The 16,969-nt window shown below is 33.6% G+C and overlaps 1 protein-coding gene and 1 long non-coding RNA gene across 4 annotated transcripts in view; one reads left to right on the top strand and one right to left on the bottom strand.

Moving 5' to 3' along the window:
* Positions 1-16,969, bottom strand: part of LOC136031521 (growth/differentiation factor 8-like) — an 81,961-nt gene that overhangs the window by 24,248 nt on the left and 40,744 nt on the right. The window lies entirely within an intron of this gene.
* The window catches only part of LOC136031522 (uncharacterized), a 77,312-nt gene that overhangs the window by 58,233 nt on the left and 2,110 nt on the right, over positions 1-16,969 (top strand). Inside the window, exon 3 of one of the 2 annotated variants that reach the window (XR_010618526.1) lies at positions 6,008-6,218. This is a non-coding gene — a long non-coding RNA (uncharacterized LOC136031522). Of the gene's footprint in view, positions 1-6,007; positions 10,936-16,969 lie in introns of those variants that run through there. The other variant, XR_010618525.1, reaches the window with a different exon arrangement.

Here is a 16,969-nt window from a genome sequence, read left to right as displayed (position 1 = left end):
TAGAATTCAAATTCAAAATTCCAAACAATTGAAACAGAAAAAGGAAAACGAGCATAATACGCTGTGAATGCAATCTGTTCCACCCAAGAGGGCACCGCACCAGTCTCGAATACACCGCAGTCTCGAATAGCGAAATAAGGAATCATTATGACCTATTAGAAAAACTTTTCGTCAATTAACGTTTATTCAAGTTTCACTTTGAATAATTTTATTTCTGCATTAGGCTATTATTATTGTCTGCATCTATAAAAAAAGGAAATATAGATATATTTAGTTAGTTATCAAAATATATCCAATTTCTCATGACAGGTACTCAGTATTACGGAAATTACAAAAAGGAGTACACAAAGGTTAATAGTTTCGGAAATACTGATGTAGATAATGACGTGCCTGACACCGTAAGAGGGGCCGTGGTGCCACTCTTGTTTGAAGTATTTTCTGTTCCTTTAAACAATGACTTTATTATCAATTTGAGTTCCCGTTTTTTTTTTGTAGATACCATTCTTTCATTTATACGAATCTCTTTTTGTTTTAAGTTTAAATTTTTTTTTATTTGATTTCTGCCAATTTTAGCATGACTCTTTACTTTTCTTACAGAAATGTTTTCAAAATGTCTTTTTTTCAAATAAAATCAGTCAATACTATGTTCGAAACGGAAAAAAAAACTGAAAGATGTATACTGAAATTTTAATTTTTACCAATTAAATTCTACCATTTACAAATTATAAATAATTCTTACCAAAAAGGTCGTCTTTGTATCCTACGGACCAGATTCTCCTAGAATACAATCCGTATATACCTGATTTGAAGCATTTTTTGAATCAAAGTTCAAATTAATTCAAACACAAAACTGAAAATGAGCATAATACACTTTCAGTACAATCTGTTCCGCCCAAGAGGGCTGAAGCCCTGAGAACTGGCAGTTACATCCACAAGCTCTAATAGGGAAACCAGGATATATATATATATATATATATATATATATATATATATATATATATATATATATATATATATATATATATATATATATATATATATATATATATATACTTATATATATATATATATATATATATATATATATATATATATATATATATATATATATATATATATATATATATATATATATATATATATATATATATATATATATATATATATATATATATATATCTATATATATATATATATCTATATATATAAAAATAAGTTGTCTGTCTGTGTGTCTGTCTGTGGATCAGGTGACGTCATGTTTCTGTGTCGGCTGACGTCATGAAGTTAGTTGTCGTCATTTTTGCTATATGTTCACGTAGAAATCTATTAATGTTTAAGTTTAAAATGACTGATGAACTTACAATGGCAAAAGCCGATGAAGATGCTCAAAGAGTCTATGCCAAAAAACTTGCTGCTGATAGAGAAAGTCAGAAAAGAAAGCGTGCCGAGGAATCAAAAGAACAGCAAGGAAACAGGCTTGAGGCTAAAGAACGCAAAACCGCGCAGTTAGATGAAGATCCACCTGGACAGCGAGAGTCAAAACATATCAAAACTGAAAATGATAGCGATGATGATTGGGTTTGGGATTTTGACTTGGATAAGGTCATCAATGCCTACCAGATTTTAGTTAAAAAAACAAAGGTTCGGCGATATGTATTTCATAGTGAAGCTGAAAAATAAAGAAGAAAAAGAAAACTGAAAAAAGAAAAAATGTAAAAAACTAAAAAATACTAAAAAGAAAAAACACTCAAAGAGAAATTACAGACCGGGACACAAATGACGACCGGGACAGAGGGAATATAAATAACGACCGGGACACTCAAAGAGAAATTACAGACTGGGATACCGGGACACAAATGACGGCCGGGACACAGGGAATATAAATGACGACCAGGACACAGGTATTTAAGAATATCGTTCAAAGACAAATTTTTAATTGTAAGAAGACCGTTGAAAGAGAAATTTCTAATTGTAAAATGACTGAAGAACCTACAATGGCAACGGTACCACCATCGAAGTAGATAACCAGTGGGTTGTTCCATATTCCCCATTAGTGCGAAACGTCAACCCCAAGTCAAATTCGTGCATTGTTTGGCATCATTTTAACAACTTGCTCTCCATCAGCTCCTACAGAGTTATGGGAAAAATATAAGTCAAAAATGTCCGAAGATATACTCCATCGAAAACAGTTAGAGACGTCAGATATGACTTTTGATTTTACATCAGAAATTTATAAATACACTTTAGTTATTATAGAAGATTTGTGCGTACGTATGGCAAACAAACCTCTTCAGGATTTGGGAATGCCTTCACCTAACCGTATCGCTGCTGTTTCGACATGTGTAGAATTGGATCGTGAAAAAAGTTACAGTACGAATGATCTATTGTCGTATGTACAAAATAACATTTCCAAGTTAACGTCGGAACAAAAAGACATTTATGATACGATAGACTCAATTTCAGGACGTATACAACTACCTGCTGATTTCTGTAATTTAGTGACGTCCAAAAATGAATTGATTGAAAAAGTATTTCCGAATATTCTAAAAAATTATAAAAACAATAAATGGCTAAGTGAAAGAGCGATTCTCGCACCCAAAAATATAGACGTCCACGAAATCAACAATATTGTTTTGACCAAGATTCGAGACCAGGCAGTCCTTTACAAGTCAGTCGACACAGTTTTTGGAACCAAATGAAGCGGTTAATTATCCATCTGAATTTTTAAATTCCATAGATCTTTCAGGGTTTCCACCACACGTGCTACAACTAAAAATAGGCGTACCAATAATACTTTTAAGAAATATCAACCCACCAAAGCTTTGCAATGGCACGCGACTTGCCGTAAAAAACAATGGAAAACCTAATAGAGGCCACAATCTTGACAGGGCCTTTTGAGGGTGAGGCTGTTCTTATTCCTCGCATTCCCATGATTCCAACGGATCTGCCTTTTCAATTTAAAAGATTGCAATTCCCAATTCGATTAGCATTTGCTATCACCATTAACAAAGCTCAAGGTCAATCATTAGAAAAATGTGGTATAGATCTTAATACTGATTGTTTTTCCCATGGACAATTGTGCGTTGCATGTTCGAGGGTCGGTAAACCTGACAATCTATTTATATGCAGCGACAATTGGACAGCGAAAAATGTTGTATATTCGCAAGTTTTACGCAGTTAATTTGTATTGTATCTATCTATCTATCTATCTATATAAAAACGAGTTGTGTGTATGCATGTTTGTTTGTTTGTAAAAAGAGCGTTTGCGTATGACGTCATTATTAGTACATACGGCTTTGTATATGCACAGACAATGGGAAATCCAAGAATGTTGTATATTCGCAATTTTTACGTAGTTTAACTCCTGCAGACGAAATGAATGCTTGCCTGAAAAATTCTAATTTATGGGCACACGTAAAAATATTAAAATTAACTACAAATATGCGTGTCCGATTGCAAAACGATGACTCTGGTCAAACATTTTCAGATCAATTGCTGGCAATTGGAAACGGAAAGCTCCCAGTAGTGGGAAAGCCAAAAATGTTGTATATTCGCAATTTTTACGTAGTTTGAAACACATATATAAATCTATCTATATTCACAGGTGGGACACAGGGACACAACTACAATGGCGCGTAACTAATATGGCGCGTAACGACTTACGCGCGCGGGGAGGGCTTGGGGGGGCGCGAAGCGCCCCACCAACTAGGTGTTGGGGTGGCGCGAAGCGCCACCCCAACAGCTAGTATATATATATATATATATATATATATATATATATATATATATATATATATATATATATATATATATATATATATATATATATATATATATATATATATATATATATATATATATATATATATATATATATATATATATATATATATATATATATATATATATATATGTATATATATATATATATATATATATATATATATATATATATATATATATATATATATATATATATATATATATATATATATATATATATGTATATGCATATATATATATATATATATATATATATATATATATATATATATATATATATATATATATATATATATATATATATATATATATATATATATATATACATATATGCATATATATCTATATATATAAAAATAAGTTGTCTGTCTGTCTGTCGAGTGACGTCATTATATGACGTCTTAATTATTTCATCATATACCAATTCAAAAACAAATGTATTCAAGCCGAAGTAGCTGAGTTGGTAAAGCGTTATGTTCCAGGTTCCAGGTCTGAGAGGTTCCAGGTTCGAACCTTGGCATTAGCATTAATACAAAAGAAGAAAAAAAACTAAAAGAGGTAAATACTACAAAAAAAAACTAAAAAGAAAATACTAAAAAAACTAAAAAAGCTAAAAAACTAAAAAAATAAAAAAATGTAAAAAACTAAAAATAAAAAAAATAAAAAATAAAAATAAACTAAAAAAATTAAAAACTGAAAAAGAAAAAAAACTAAAAAAAGGAAACAACTGAAAAATAAAGGAGAAAAAAAAACTAAAAACCGGGACATAGGGAATATAAATGACGACCGGGACACTCAAAGAGAAATTACAGACTGGGACACTGGGACACAAATAACGACCGGGAGATATAAATGACGACCGGGACACTCAAAGATAAATTACAGACCGGGACACCGGGATACAAATGACGACCGGGACACCGGGACACAGGGAATATAAATGACGAGCGGGACGCTCAAAGAGAAATTACAGACTGGGACACAAATGACGACCGAGATACTGGGAATATAAATGACGACCGGGACACAGGGACACAACTACAAGGGGGATGCCGGGGGCACAGGGGGATATATAAATGACGACGGGGACACAGGGAATGTTCGATTAGCAATCACCATCAACAAAGCTCAAGGGCAATCATTAGAATAATCAGGTATAGATCTGGATACGGATTGTTTTTCCCATGGACAATTTTATGTTGCATGTTCAAGAGTTGGTAAACCTGACAATATTTTTATATGCACAGACAATGGGACATCGAAGAATGTCGTATATTCGCAAGTTTTACGTAGCTAAAAAGATATATAATATCTCTCTATATTCACAGGTGGGACACAGGGACACAACTACAATGGCGCGTAACTAATATTGCGCGTAACGACTTACGCACGCGGGGGGGGGGGGGGGCTATATATATATATATATATATATATATACATATATATATATATATATATATATATATATATATATATATATATATATATATATATATATATATATATATATTATTTATTTATTATTTATATATATTATATATATATATATATATATATATATATATATATATATATATATATATATATATATATATATATATATATATATATATATATATATATATATATATATATATATATATATATATATATATATATATATATATATATATATATATATATATATATATATATATATATATATATATATATATATATATATATATATATATAAATGTTTAAATCTTTGCCAATCAATACACAAGTCAAATTTCAATCATGGAGTTCAAGATCTTTTGAAAAGCAGTCCAAAAATATCTTATTTTAGCCAATCGAGGCATTTTTTGGGTAAGACTTCAAATCAAAATTCAAAGTAGCTCAAACTCGAACCCGAAAATGCTCATACTTCGTTTTAATTTCGGCATGATTTCGCATTATGGCCGTTAGGTTGCAAAACTCACCTTATCATGATGTTGACGAGTTTTGCAAGAGAGACAATAGAGTTTTCCCATAAAATGATTTTACGTTGTGTATCTCTTTTCTTACTTCGTTGATCTGAATGCAAAATAATATCGAAATATTGAAATCGGAGAAACTTCTATTATACAGGCATATGCGCGTGATTTTTTCCAAGGGTAGAGGAAGGGGGAGGAATTCTAGGAGAAAGAAAAAATTTATGAAGTTTAAAAACTGTAAACCTAGATACAAAACTTTAAAATTATAGGGGAAAGAGGCATCGCAGATGCAATTCCAAGGCAGTTACATGATGACTCCAGGGAAAAGAGACATCTGCAGATTCAATTCCAGGGCAGTTACATGATGACTCCAGGGAAAATAGACATCGGCAGATGCAATTCCAGGGCAGTTACACGATGACTTCAGACCCGTTGAGATAAAAAATCATGAAAATATGTTCAATTCACTATAATTGAATGGTAGGTTTTTTTTTTAAATAGTTTTCTTAAACTCAAATTAATTAAAATAAAATATTGGTAGCAAGACTATTTGAAAACAATTCCACGCAGTTGCAGCGGATCAAAGAATTAAGCCGAGTGTCCGAATGTTGACTAAAATTTAATTTAAGATCCAGGATTGAAGTCTTTAGATAATTCGAGGGGGATGGCATCCCCAGCCGTTTTAACTTTTATTTATCCAATTACAGTGATTCTTGTTCGTTTATGAGTTTGGCTTACAGTGTAATGCTATTGATGAATTAAAAGGTTTCAATAATACGGTTAAATTTTTCTATGAAAAAATTGAAAAGGAGATATTATAGAGTTTTCAATATTTGCCGATTAATCCACTGGTCGATTATAGATCTTGTGGCCAAGAATATTTTAGAATACAATTCATAAACATTTGATATTAGAAAATCGAGACATTTTTTATTCAGAGCTTAATTACGGAAAATTCAACGTAATTCAAACTCAAAATTTAAAATGAAGATAATGCGTTCTGAATTGGGAAGGTTAGTATGCTGTTGTCTTATTGCTTTTTGATTGCGAAATTTACCGAATCATAATGTAGATAAGTTTTGCAAGAGACACAATACTTTCCGAAAATCATTCTACGTTGTTTTTCTGTTTTCTGTTTTAGCCTAATTAAGCCCTGGTTTGGAGATAGGTGATTGAGAAGCATATCTATTCTATTTGTCGCAGATGCATACACACATAGATATTTTTGAGGAGGGGTGAAATTTTAGGGTGGAAGAAAAACTTTGAAAAAATGCCAAAGACGAAATTGCGAAAATTTCTTGGGAGAGTTTAAAGAAGGAGGCTTTTAATAGATTGAAATGTAGGAGGGGTGTGCGTAGCTATTGTTGGCATCAGGCAGCTTGGTAATATAGTGAGTTGTCAGTAGTAAGTACTAATTTGGAGATACAGTCAACGTGAAGCATATCTGTTTTATTAATTGCAGAAGCATAGACGCCAAATTATTTTCGGGAGGGGTGGAATTCTAGGATGGAGGAAGAAAATTCAAAAATGAGATTGTGAAAGCTACTTGGGAGGGTTTAAAAAGGGAGATTTTTAACAGATTGAAATGGAGGAGGAGCGTGCAAATATTTTGTTAGCCTCAGGTGGCTTAGTAATATAGCAAGTTGTTAGTAGTAACCACTAGTTTTTGAGATACAGTGATCGTGAAGCATATCTGTTTTATTAATCGCAGAAGCATACACGCCGAATTATTTTCAGGGGGGGTGAAATTCTAGGACGGAGGAAAAAATTCCAAAAACAAAATTCCGGAAGCTTCTTGGGAGGGTTTAAAGAGGGATGTTTTTGATAGATTGAGATGAAGGAGGAGCATGCATAGCTTTTGTTGGCCTCAGGCGGCTTGGTAATATAGTGAGTTTTAGTAAGCATTAGTTTGGAGATACAGTGATTCAGAAGCATATCTGTTTTATTAATTGCAGAAGCACACATGCCGAATTGTTTTCAGGAGGGGTGAAATTCTAGGACAGAGGAAACAATTCCAAAAACAAAATTCCGGAAGCTTCTTGGGAGGGTTTAAAGAGGGATGTTTTTGATAGATTGAGATGAAGGAGGAGCATGCATAGCTTTTGTTGGCCTCAGGCGGCTTGGTAATATAGTGAGTTGTAGTAAGCATTAGTTTGGAGATACAGTGATTCAGAAGCATATCTGTTTTATTAATTGCAGAAGGACACATGCCGAATTGTTTTCAGGAGGGGTGAAATTCTAGGACGGAGGAAAAAATTCCAAAAACAAAATTCCGAAACCTTCTTGGGAGGGTTTAAAAACGGAAACTCTTAATAGATTGAGATGAAGGAGGAGTGTACTTAGCTTTAGCTGGCCTCAGCCGGCTTGGTGCTGCAGTGACTTGTTAGTAGGAAGTGCTGGTTTAGAGATACAGTGATTGAGAAGCATGTCTATTTTATTTATTCCAGAAGCATAAACGCAGAATTATTTTTGAGGAAGGGTGGAATTCTAGGACGGAGGAAAAACCTTTGAAAAAATTCTAAAGACGAAATTGCAAGAGCTCCTTGAAAAGGCTCAAAAAGGGAGGCTTTTAATAGGTTGAGATGGAGGAGGAGCGTGCTTAGCTTTAGATGGCCTCAGGCGGCTTGGTTCTGCAATGAGTCATTAGTAGAAAGTGCTCGTTTGGAGATACAATGATTGAGAAGTATATATATTTTATTTATTGCAGAAGCATACACACAGAATTTGTTTTGAGTAGGGGGTGAAATTCTAGGGTGGAGAAAAAAGTTTCGAAAAGATTCGAAGATCAACATTGTAAAATATTCTGTAGGCGGATTTAAAGAGGGAGGTTTCAAAAGATTGACATGGAAAAGGAGCATGCGTAGCTTTTTTTGTCTCAGTCGGCTTGATGCCGCAGTGAGTTTTTAGTAGTAGTATTATCAAAAGTACGACTAACGTCCTATTGCTAACTTTTAATGCTGAATTCAAAACTTGTAATCAGGTTGTTTGTAACTCCCAAAGTTTTTGGAAGATAATTTATAGATATTTTTTGGCTGAATTCTTACTGCTTCAAAACGTCAACACAAGAAAAAAGAATTAGGCTAGACTTCTTTAGCAACAGATCCTTCCCTGGGAAGCAATAAGACATTTAAAACATGTATCAAAGAAGTAAACTGCAAAATGCTCCCTTTTAAATCCTGGTGAAAACAAAACTCCTGGTAGGAATCCTCCCCATAAGAAAATTTTCTGGTGGTGTTCTTGATTTACAACTTTTGAAGGATCTATTCAGGGATTATCCGGGAAGAAAAGTGGTTGCGTCATTCAACTGGAGAAAGACCGAAAAAAAAAATTTAAAGATCAATGACATTTTGCAACTATCTATTCTATCCACCTATCCACAGATATGCATTCCAAAGTCTAGAAAAAGGAATTGCCAAGAGAAGATGACAGTGAACACCCATACACTTTACCAGAAAGTGATTTTTTTTTGGTATTTCTAGGAGTGTTTTCTAAGAAACCATAGGAAAGGTTAAAGGAGTCGTTCAAAACTGAAAGCGTGTGGAATTCATATTTGCAATGAGATTATTTTGGACTCCCGAAATATATATTGGAATTTGCCCCAATTTTAATATTTGAACAAGGAAAAATTAAAAATTCATTTCGTGATAACAGACGGGATCTAAAAAAGGAGAAATTCTATCTTGAAAATTTGACTAAACTAAAAAGTTAATTTTTTGTAAATTCAAGCAACCTTTCTTTGCCAAAAATAAAAAATCAAAAAAATGCATGTCGTAACCAAAATGGAACATTACTTTAAAACAACTGTGTTTCTTAGTGCAAAAATAATTTTGAGCAACTAAAATTTAACGCAATTTCTTTTCAGTCATTTTTGAGTAGCCCTTAGAGACGAAGTTTATGAGAAAATGACCTGAAACCCACTATTTGAATTAAAAATTATCTTTGGAAAAAGATCATCGAATATAGGCCACATCATTGCCTGGATAATGGAAAATTCACTTTATGATTATTGAGTGTTTCTAGTCGAGCCAAGAGATGACAACCCATATGTCCGGACAGACTTTTACGTCGCATAGAACTTCAGAAGTAGGCTGTGTCTGAAGAAGTCTAGTGAAAAGCTGTAAGGTGACACCATCTATACTGCAGATAATTTTTTTTACCTTGACCCTTTCATAACTTCAAATGGGGGGTTTTGGAGAGGGCAACATTGTAGCACAGATTGCACATATTCCAGGATATTCCATCATATTCCAGCATGGATTGAGCGCATTCATAAAAATGAAGAAGTCCGTTTTGAGAAGGCATGAAAAACAACTTGAAAATTAAGAAGATAGTTTATTAGGCAATTGCCCGATCTACTGTGTTGCACACTTGTCAGACCTGGCCTCCAAGGGCTGAAAAACCAGGTCCCTTGAAGAATTTTGTCTTCACAGCATATAAATTCTAAGTCCCATTTAATGGTCTCGGACATCAAACCCTGAAACTCTAAGGTACTACGCCCAAAAATCCCTCCTTACGGGAACTATAAAAAAGGCGACTGAAATTCCTTGGAAATACGCTATGACGACCAACCAACAAGACATCCCGTGACGTCCTCAACTACGACCTTCTTTCATACTTGGAAATGGAGAGCTGGTCGACTGAGAAAGAATAATAATAAGAATAAATAATAATAAGAATAAATAATAATAATAATAATAATAAGAATAAGGCCTGTGAAATATTAGTTGTCGTTGGGATACGGATAAAGATTGGTCGAAGACTCTAGAAGAGGACTCGCTGAAAAATGGTGTTGGGCAACGTCATTCATCCCGTCATCCACTGATGCCAGGCATGATGGATCTTCATCTGGTTCCTGCTAACAGTCAAACTAAATAGAGATACAGGCTACAGTTTGTTTTTGAAGGAAATGAAACCACGATGTATACATTTTCCCACTTCTTGGAAATTGCCAAGAATCGTTTACTAAGATGTTCTCAAAGGGAGGATCATCAGATTGATACAGACCAGAATGATCGGATCAGGATTGACATACATTACCCTGCTCATTTTACCTTCGATTGCAGCCCAGTGAACAGTTTTTGGCAACCATTTTTTAAGTCTGAAATTATTACACATGGTCTTTAGGCATAACTTTGACGATATATATATATATATATATATATATATATATATATATATATATATATATATATATATATATATATATATATATAGACGAAAATCCTACAGAGCCATTCCTAGCGTATTGGTCGTTGAATCAATGTTTTAGTTGCTGGGTCTTTTTTACGGGGACAAATAGCAAGTATGTCGCCCAGCCTTGCTGCAGCGGGGATCGAACCCTGAACCCCGTATTGCCAAGCAGAGCATTAATTCGCTATATATATATATATATATATATATATATATATATATATATATATATATACATATATATATATATATATATATATATATATATATATATATATATATATATATATATATATATATATACGTATATATATATATATATATATATATATATATATATATATATATATATATATATATATATATATATATATATATATATATATATATATATATATATATATATATATATATATATATATATGTATATATTTATTTTACGTATGTAAAATTTAAAATCCGTTATTGTTCTGCCCTTTAAGAGGGGCTATTATTTTGCTGATATCCATAAGCCTTAAGCTATTAAGGATGATTTTATAAACACTCTTGTTTCTTTAAGGTATATAAGGTAAGGTATATAAGGTATAAGGTAAGGTTAAGGTAACAATGATATAATCATTGTTAATTCCAATTTTACATTAGTTAGTAATTTTGAATGGAATATTTCTTGCTTTAAGACGTGTTACAAATTTAAGCTTCTTGCAAATTAATTATTTAAGAGAAATCTGCATGGTAACAACAATCATAAAAGTGGAAAAAGCAAAACCAAAAAATGGCTTTAAAAAGCAGTGACCTATATCTCTCTCAATGTCACGCAGGCATGAGACATTGTCACGACATCTATTCTTTGCACATGCTGTAAAGCTTTCACATTTAGAAAACTAATGTTATACGATTTAAACATGTGTTAGATAAAACGTTTTGCACAGAAAGACCTAATTCTTATAGTACCCTGGACATCAGAACAAAGACAATTTCCCCCTTGGACCCATCTTGACTTTATTCATTCCTCTAACAACGATTTTCTACGGTATTTCTTTTAGTTGTTTCTAATTCTGATGTCTTTTGGCAGTATCGCGTATTCGTCAGTGTTGCCACGCTGAACCATGAAAATAGACAAGAACAACTCCTCTAACAACGAATACCTAAGATATTTCTTTTGTTTGTTTCAAAATTCTGAAGTTTTAGGGCGGTACCACATATTCGTCAGTGTTGCCTAGGTGAATCATGAGGAAAACTAATCGTCCAAATCTAACAACGCTCCTTGTCCTCAAGAACCCAAATATTAACAATCTGTTGATTCCGAAAAACAATAAAGCTCCAAAGCAAAGCTATATTTTCTTATGTTGTGTACATCTTTATGTTGTTTAACGTATGTACATATATTTCTTATGTTGTGCTATATGTTTTTGGCTTACTTTTTGCTGATTTTTCACATATGTATCTTTTTTTTTAATTTGACCCCCTCTGCAACGAAAAACTGTATAAACACAGAAGATTTTTTCATTAAACACAAAATTCCTGATTTTTCCTAATTCTTCAAGATAAATATGTCTGTTTAACTTTCCACTTAACCAATTCAAACAATCCGATTTTATTTTCATTGCCCTTTTTACTTTAAGCTTGAAGTCTGGCTGCATTGGCTTTTTTAGTAAATTTATAAATTCAATCAATTTCGAAATCTTATTCATACAATTAAAACTCTTGGCTTTATGTAAATTCAAAAAAAAATCGAATAGGAGACAAATCATTTTCCAATAAACAGCCTAAATTGGCACGATTTGGCAAAAACCTGATACCAGTAAGTGCTACTACTCACAACTTGCTGCACCACCACTTTCCACCCTTGCTGCACCACAGCTTGCTGTACTACTATTGCTACTGCTCACAACTTGCTGCACCACCACTTTCCACCCTTGCTGCACCACAACTTGCTGTACTACTATTGCTACTACTCACAACTTGCTGTACCACCACTTTCCACCCTTGCTGCACCACAACTTGCTGTACTACTATTGCTACTACTCACAACTTGCTGCACCACCACTTTCCACCCTTGCTGCACCACAACTTGCTGTACTACTATTGCTACTACTCACAACTTTCTGCACCACCATTTTCCACCCTTGCTGCACCACAACTTGCTGTACTACTATTGCTACTGCTCACAACTTGTTGCACCACCACTTTCCACCCTTGCTGCACCACAACTTGCTGTACTACTATTGCTACTACTCACAACTTGCTGCACCACCACTTTCCACCCTTGCTGCACCACAAGTTGCTGTACTACTATTGCTACTGCTCACAACTTGCAGCACCAAGTCGCCCTAGGACAACACAGCTGCACACGCTTGTTTTCTACCCCAATCTATTCATAGCTTTAATTTCTGCCCCCTCCCCCTCTGTAAAGTCTCAGTTTCCTTTAATTTTTTTCTATTGATATCTTCCCAGTCCCTTCAGGAATGACCTAATTTTCGTTCAGCCCAAGATTGCCAAACAACATAATCTTTGACAATTCGTCTCCTTCTTCAATAAACAGTGTTCTAGCTATTTTTTACCTCTTTCTGATAATATGGATCGAACCACATTTTTCACAAAGCTTAATGTTTGATATACTGTCAGTCTACCGAACAGTGAAAACTATCTTTTAGTAATTTTCTTGAAAAACTATAATAAATCATTCTCAGCTTTTCAAAGCGTCCATATTTTAGGGCCATGCTTAGATTTGATACTTATTTCAAAAAATTACTATCACAAGCCTCGAAGGACCAAACTCAGATTTTAGAGGTCTATAAAAAGAACAAATAAGCAAGAAAATCACAACAATACCACAGCAACTAAAAAACTGGCAAACAATGCAAAAACAAGAATATCGTAATTGTATGTCTATTGTATGTATATTTATATTATATATTTCATAATGATCTCTTACAATGAATTAAATAAAAAAAAAAAAATTTTTTTTTTTTACTGAAAGTAAGCAGACATTAAAACTTAAAACGAACAGAAATTATTCTGTATATGAAAAGGGCTGTCTGCTCCTCAATTCCTCGCTCTTTACGCTGAATTTTGGCTCTTCCTCACAATTTTACTTTTAAAATGATAAAAAATTTTAGCGTAAAGAGCGGAGCGTTGAGGAACGGACAGCCCTTTTCATATACGGAGTATATGAAAAGTATATGAATTTACCCCCCTTGTATCCCTTGCCATATAGCGATTCGAGGGGGAATAAGTGTATTGTAATTCCATTTTGAATTGCATTTGTATTGTATTGTATTGAATAATAATAATAAACTTCTTCTTCTTCTTCTTCTCTTCTTTCTGTTTGTTTTAAGTATTAATGCCGCTCCTTGCTTTCAGTTAAGAAAACTTGTTTTTTTATTTAATTTCTGAACGTTTTTGAATTAATACGGGTTTTGAATTTGGCTCACCGAATATGAATAATTAAAACGAAGTTTTAATGTTGCTCCTTACTTTCAGTTGATTTTTTTTATTTCTATTTAATTTCTCATTTTTTTTTAAATAATGCTGGAAAATCCAGCACCCCATAAATGAAAATTATCTTCCATTATGATAAATTTCTCCGTGGAAAGACCCTCCCAAGTAATCCCCTCCCCCTGACCCCCCACCAGAAAAAATACCCCCTGAAAATGTCTCTAAACTTCCCAATAACCAATACTATGTGTAAACAATGGGCAAAGCTCATAATATACAGCTGTTCACCCCGAGACTGTGGGGTATTAAATTTGTCCTCTAAGGCGTAGTTATTAGATTTTTCGATTATGCTGAACAAAATGGCTGTTTCAAATTTTGATCCGGTAACTTTAGGAAAGAAGAGCGTGGGAAGGGACCTAGTTGCCCTCCAATTGTTGGTCACTTAAAAAGGGCATTAAAACTTTTAATTTCCGCTAGAATGAGCCCTCTCGCAACATTATAGGACCACTGGGTCGACACGATCACCCCTGAGGAAAAAACACACATTTTTGCAGATAGGAGCTTGAAACCTGTACAGTAGGGCTCTAACAGAATCAGACGGTGAATCAGACAGTTTCCTCCTTTTTTTCAAAAATAAGACAAACTTTCTCAGGGTCTTAACTTTTGATGAGTAAGACTAAATTTGATGAAACTTATATATTTAAAATCAGCTTAAAATCCAATTCTTTTGATTATCTTTTGGTATCAAAAATCCGTTTTTTAGAGTTTCTGTTACTACTGAGCCGGGTCGCTCCTTACTAACAATTTATTACCACGAACTGTTTGATATCAACAACTGCAAAATTTCATCTAGTTTAAAAGATAAAAACTGATAAAACTAAAAAAATATTGAAAAATATACTTTAAAAAGGTTTAACAAAGAACATAAAAAAGAGGGAGGGAACAAACAAAAAATTTAAAAAAAGAGCTAAAAAAATAGGATACAGTATATTTTGCAAAATTCTTGCACGATAGGTACTTCTCCTTTCTTCGTGCTAAAATCGTTGGATTGCTGAATAAAGTGGAAAAAAAACGGCATTAAACTGTTTGCTTTCTCTTTCATTGCTAGAAAGAGCACTCGAAAAAAAAATTTTGAACGAGCTTTCTTACAATAGAAAATTACCATCGATTCGATACGGTTATCTCCAGAAAAAAAGGAAACGCGCATCGGTGATCATCTTTCCCACGTGAAATACGAAATTTATAATTTTGAAAGACGTAGTTTTAGGGTTTTCAGACATGCTGAATTTTATTTCATAATTTTCAAAAAAAAAATACTCCGTATCTGGGAACATTTAACTGCTTTTTTAAAACCATTTCGAATTTTTAATGTTAAAAGCCTTTGACAAGTAAACTTAAAGCTATTGAACTTTGGAAGTTTAAAATCATTATCAAAAATAGTTCCTGTTCATAATACATGTTTAAAAAAAAACTCATTCTCATAAAGGTTCGATTGGTCGGTTAGTTCGGTTGATTAGTTGGTTGGTTACTCTCTACTTGCAGCTCGTTACTGCAAACTGTTTGACCTAGTTGACCTAGAACTATTTGAAAAGTGAGAATGGCTACCGACCCCTTTACCCCGCTGGTCACGCTCAAGTTCAGTTTTACATAATAATGCTTCGAGAATGATAATCATCTCTGAAATAGTACACTGTTTAAAATACGTCTTGGGGGGCATCAGAAATAAATATTTACGTTTTATCAGTATAATACTTCTCTGACAAATTTTATTTTTGAGGTATACCATCCCCCCCTCTTCAACACAGGTAAACATGCATGTGTAATCTTTTATGATACAATGGGTGCGGTGAATAGCGCAGGATGTAATCCATGAATTATCCTCAGATGGACCCTGAGTTGAAAGAGGTATAACGTGTCCTTATGCGCAAAATTGGGAGTTGGCAGGGGTAAGAGGAAGCACCAGGCCAAGGGCTCTCTAGTCATTTGAAAATATTATTCTTTGCGTGAATCTGAATTCGACGTACAACTAGATCTATGAAGACTCTGTCTTAAATGGAATACATGTTCAATTTAGGACTCTTAGTCCTTAGAATGTATTATTCGTGTCACTCGGGAGGGCTTATTTATGAACCTTTTGACTGCTGTATCAAAATTGCTACATTGCAGTTTTTGAAATGATACCACGTGGGGCAGCCGGCGTGCTAAGATGCCCGTACTTCAATTAGTAAGCTGTTCAAAAAGTGGGGTTCAATCCCACTTTCTAGGGCTGCAATAAGAGAAAGGTTGAGATGACTAGTGCAGTTTATGCGGATGAAGGATGACAGATTTCCGAAGCAAGGTCGTATCTAGGGGGAGTTATGGGGTATGAATCGCCCTTTCCCAAATGTTTGTCCGACTCGCAAAAAAGGTACAAAAATGAATAATAATAAATTTTTATTCGTTTTGGATTTTGTTTTGTAACCCCCGCCCCCCAAAAAAATTTTCCTTTGCGGCCAACCGTCAAGGATAAACGGAAAGCATTTTGTCTGCAGTTGCAGTAGAAAGATGTCATAAAGAAAAACTTGAGGGAAGTGGCAATTTCCTGGGAGGGTGTAAAAGAGGGG

Source organism: Artemia franciscana, chromosome 9 (genome assembly GCF_032884065.1).
Source record: "Artemia franciscana chromosome 9, ASM3288406v1, whole genome shotgun sequence".
Lineage (NCBI taxonomy): Eukaryota > Metazoa > Arthropoda > Branchiopoda > Anostraca > Artemiidae > Artemia > Artemia franciscana.
The sequence above is the reverse complement of the archived record's forward strand: the minus strand, read 5'-3'. Positions and strand labels throughout refer to the sequence as shown.